The 5,337-nt window shown below is 37.4% G+C and overlaps 1 protein-coding gene across 13 annotated transcripts in view; it reads left to right on the plus strand.

The window, feature by feature from the left end:
* The window catches only part of LOC106882306 (C-Jun-amino-terminal kinase-interacting protein 4), a 233,098-nt gene that overhangs the window by 159,623 nt on the left and 68,138 nt on the right, over nt 1–5,337 (plus strand). The window lies entirely within an intron of this gene.

Genomic DNA, 5,337 nt, shown 5'->3' on the forward strand with positions numbered 1-5,337 from the left:
TATATATATATATATATATATTATTAATGTATATATATTTAAGGTTCTCTTAAATATGACCGTTCTTAGGAATTAAAAAAGGAAAACATGAGAGGAATAAAAAAAAAGTCTGAGTTGTGGATAACACCAGTGGAATATTCAGAATATTCAGTGCTTGGAAGCTGTTTTGTTCTCCTTTGTGAAGAAGGGCCCATTTCTTACATATATACAAATGTAGTAAAATTTATGAACTGCTCAAATTTTTGTTTCTATAGATTTTCTTAATATACTTTGCTTTTTAGACATGTAATAAATTTCAGTACTACAAATTCCCAGATTTTGTTCTCTTACCGTGCTAGAAATAACTGTCAAATGTCCCTTAAATTACATCCTACATGTTAAAGTGATGCACTGCATATACTCATGTAAAAATCAATTGTTTTTAGGTCAGATTTTTTTTTGCTAAATTTTTGCGATTTACAGATATTATAGTTCAGGGATGAAAAATTCAAGGAATGATTTAGAGTACTGTATCACTAGAAGACTCTCAAATGATATCTTAAATGAATAAGGGTGGTGGTAATGTACTGAATTGAGAGAATTATACTGGTAAATGTTTATGGTGTAGATAAGCATAAGAAATGATGATGTGAGGTATTTTGTATTGCACTAATTATGGTAATTATAATGTTTCTTCAATAATGAACTTGTGAAACTCTGTCAACTAATTTTTAACTTTTATTTGTTATTTGACTGTAGCTATGCTGGGACACTGTCTTGAAGGGTTTTTAGTTAAAGAAATTGACCCCAGGACTTATTTTTTTAAAGTCTGGTACTTAATCTATTGGTCTCTTTTGCCAAACCACTAAGTTATGGCTGAAATAAAAACACCAACACTGGTTGTCAAGTGGTTGTGGTAGGGGACAAACTCAGAACAAATGCACACACACACGCACACACACATGGTGAACTTTTTTCAGTTTCCGTCTACTAAATCCAGTCATATAGTTTTGATCAGCCTGGGGCTATGATAGAAGACACTTGCCCAAGGTACCTTGCAGTGGGATTGAACCTGAAACCATATGGTTGGGAAACAAACTTATTCACCATATACCCATGCCTTTGTGTTTGTGTGTATAAATAAGACATGATATATGTATGTGTCTCTCATCCTATATGTATATGGTGTGCGTCTACTGGCAGGTAGATATATACGTGTATGTACATATACATGTATTTACATATACAATAACAATCCTGGACTGAGTGTTTTTTTTATTAATTTTGAAATGTTTAGCTTTGTGATTCTTCAGTCTACATGGATGAGCATCTGTGTTTTGGGGGAAGGATATTGAACCTGACATATTTTCTTTACCATTTACTTGTGACATCATATGCTATATATAAGCACCTGTCTTTATACAAGTAGAGGTAATGCAAAAGAAAAGAAAATGAGGAAATTTTAGCATTATTACTATTTCACTTTGGTTCTAACTGAAAAGTGCAAATTTACTGGCACAGTGGCATTTCATAGTTCTTAATATCTTGAAAGTCTTAAAGGGATCAAACAAAAATTCTAGCTACAATTCTGCTTGTAAAAGTGAAAACAAGGCTGTAGTGTTAGTTCTATTATCTATGGGAGAAATTCGTATGAAATTTCTCCCATAATATTTAATTAAAAAATTTTAAAATATTATTATTACTATAGATAAAATACTACTCAAATAAATAAGGTGGGGTGGGCGGGAGTGGCATTATAATCAACAGTTCCTTTTTACCCGAATTTCTAACCTCTGTTAAAAATAATCATTGTCATCATCTTTATGAGGTTCAAGATTCTGATATCAATATTCATGTCTTCTTCAGGCTTTCTCAACTTGGCATAAGCTCAGTGTATCTCATCTTAGTTACTTCCCTTCCTAACCAGTTTTGCTATACAACTCTTTCTGTTACTTGCATAACTTGGCCCATCAATCTGATACCTCTGTAGCAGTTGACAATGATCTGTGCATGTCTTGCTGAAGATATCTTAACCCTTTTGATACTACCCCTGATTCTATGATACAAACTTCATGTTTTAGAGTGATTTAAATTAAAATCTTCCATCAAAATTTCATAATCTATGTTCCAAGTACTAGGTTAAAAATGGCTAAATTATTTTTACTATATGCTTCATTATTTTCAAAATTAATTGAAACAAAAGCAACATATTTCAAAAGAATTATGGTAACAAAAGGTTAATTATCTCAGTAACTGTCCCTGAATGTTCAGTTGCTCTCCATGCTTTCATATCTTTAATCACATTTTTGACTGTATAGCTCTCAACTTTTGTTGCTGATCAGTTTCCAGATACATGGTGCAGTCGTTCTTTCTGCCATGCATTCAGTATATTCAGCACCCTCTCACCATAGCATTTCCATGTTCCTTTCTTCTTGGAGTCACTGAAAGTAACTACATGCACTGCTGTAGCAGAAGAAAACTGTTCATAGAATGACACACTGCTTTTGATTTACTGTTACTGTACCCTTAATCAGGCCACCTTAATCATGACTCACATCTCCTCCTTAATGCTGCTAAGGGTCCTTACTGCGGTGGAGGTATGAATTTTGGTTTGTTTGGATGAACCTTCAGAAGATGAAGAGAGACAACCAAATCCTTGTGAATAGATTTGGTAGAGTGTGTATCTTTGCATCTGTGTTTGTCCCCTACCACTGTTTGACAACTGGTGTTGGTTTGTTTACATCCCCATAACTTATGTGGTTTGATAAAAGAGATCAATAGAATAAGTACCAGGTTTGAAAATATAAATACTGGGGCCAATTCACTTGACTTAAAAAATAAATAAAAATTCTTCAAAGTTGTACCCCAGCATGGCCACAGTTCAATGACTGAAGCAAAATGAAAGATAAATATAACATACAGGTGGAAGCTTGTTGTGTGATTAGAGAGTCCACTTTGCAACCAAGTGATATGTTGGGCAAGTGTTTTTCTGCTATAGGCCTAGATCAGTCAAAGCCTTTGGATTTGGTAGACAGAAACTGAAAGAAACCCATTGTGTGTGTGTGCGTGTGTGTGTGTATGTGTATGTACGTGTATGCACACATAAACACACTGACACGCCTTTGTGTTATGTGTGCATGCACACACACAGGTGGGAATTGGCAACATGAAGAGCATTCAGTTATAGAATAATCTGTCTCAACAAATTTTGTGTGACCTATGCAAGCATAGAAATGTGTAAGCTAAATCCGATGATGGTGATGATATGTATTTGATATGTATATTTTTTACATACATACATCATCATCATCATCATCATTTAACGTCCATTTTCCATGCTGGCATGGGTTGGATGGTTTGATTGAGGACTGGCAAGTGAGAAGGCTGTACCAGGCTCCAATCTGATCTGGCAATGTTTCTACAGCTGGATGCCCTTCCTACCACCAACCACTCTGAGAGTGTAGTGGGTGCTTTTATGTGCCACCAGCATGGGAGCCAGTTAGGTGGCACTGGCATTGGCTACGTTTAGATGGTGCTCTTTACGTGCTATCGGCACAGGAGGCCAGTTCATGTGTGTGTGTGTGGGGGGGGGGGAGCTGCCATCGACCATGTTTGGATGGTGCTTTTTATGTGCCACTGGCACAGGGAGCTGATTAGTTAGCACTGGCAACAACCCATGCATGAATGGGGCTTATTACATGCCACTAGCATGGGAGCCAGTCAGGTGGCATTGGCATCTGCCACAAGTACAATTTCCATTTGATTTTGATTTTACTTGACTCAATAGGTCTCCTCAAGCACAGCATGTCACCCGACAATTCAAAGGTACTTTTTAAATGGGCTGGTTATGTGACACTGGTGTAGGCTACGGATATGATCTCACTTTACCTGCTGGATCCTCTCAATCACAGCATATCTCCAGTGGTCTCCATCTTTTGTCATTGTCTCTGTGAGGCCCAACATTCGAAGGTCATGCTTCACCATGTCATCCCATGTCTTCCTGGGTCTCCCTCTTCCACAGGTTCCTTCCACTGTTAGAAAATAACACTTCTTCACACAGCCCTACTCATCCATACACAGCACATGACCATACCACCACAGTTGTCTCTCTTGCACACCACACCTGATGATTCTTATGCCCAACATTTCTCTCAGGGTGCTTACACTGTCGTGTATACACACTCATATTACACATCCAGCGGATCATACTAGCTTCATTTCTTTCAAGCCTACGCATGTCTTCAGCAGTCACGGCCCATGTTTCACTGCCATGTATATAAATATAAAAAATGGAACAAAAAGGCAATAGAGGACAATAAAACATTCAGACAGATAGATGATACTAAGGCAGGGAGGAAAAACAACAATTACAAGGACAGGAAAAAAAAAGACGGGTCATTTGTGGCCTTCTTTCTTCGGTCAAGTTACCAGATGTCCTTACAGTTTCTGGCAGTTACACTTGAGACTGTTCAATCTGGTTGCCCCCCCAAAAAGTCTAAAAAGTCTAAGCTAAAAGCATTAGATTTTTTGTAAGAAAGGTAGCGAATGTGTATGGCAATGAAAACAAAAAATGGAGAATATGGTACACAATTACAGATACAAACAACATTGCCCGAAACTGTAAGGACATCTGGTAACTTGACTGAAGAAAGAAGGCCAGGAATGACCTGTCCTTTTTTCCCCCTGTCCTTGTAATTGTTTTTCCTCCCCGCCTTTGTATCGTCTATCTGTCTGAATGTTTTATTGTCCTCTATCGCGTTTTTGTTACATTTTTTTAATATTTATATATACATCTAGTGGCGCACGTACACACTTGTGCTCTCTTTCTCCCTCTCCCTCTCTGTCTCTCTGTGTGTTTATATATATATATATATATATATATGAATATATGATTGATATATGTATGATTTGTTTCAGCACCATCATTTTAGTGTCCATTTTCCATGTCGGCATGGGTTGAACAATTTCACTGGAGCTAGCAAGGCTGGGAGCTGCACCAAATTCCATTTCTTGCTTTAGCATGGTTTCTTAATGCCAACCACTTTACTGAGTGCACTGGGTGCTTTTTATGTGGCACCAGCACCAGGGCTTTTTACATGGCACCAGCACTGATAAGGTCACTAAGTACCTTGCATGATTAAAGCCTCTTGAGTGGGAGTGGCGAGTAGTAACAAGGGGTGTAGCTTTGTGCCATTTGAAAGATTAAAGGTATAGAAGGACAGAAATAGGTTGCTGTAGAATAGGTACATAGATACACTAGATGGAAAAAAATGAAGTGTGGGTTAGACAGTAAGACAAAGAGGGTGATAGTGGGAGAGATGATGGCAAAGATGTGTTGGGAGTGGTATGGGTAAATAA

This window comes from Octopus bimaculoides, chromosome 16 (genome assembly GCF_001194135.2).
Source record: "Octopus bimaculoides isolate UCB-OBI-ISO-001 chromosome 16, ASM119413v2, whole genome shotgun sequence".
Lineage (NCBI taxonomy): Eukaryota > Metazoa > Mollusca > Cephalopoda > Octopoda > Octopodidae > Octopus > Octopus bimaculoides.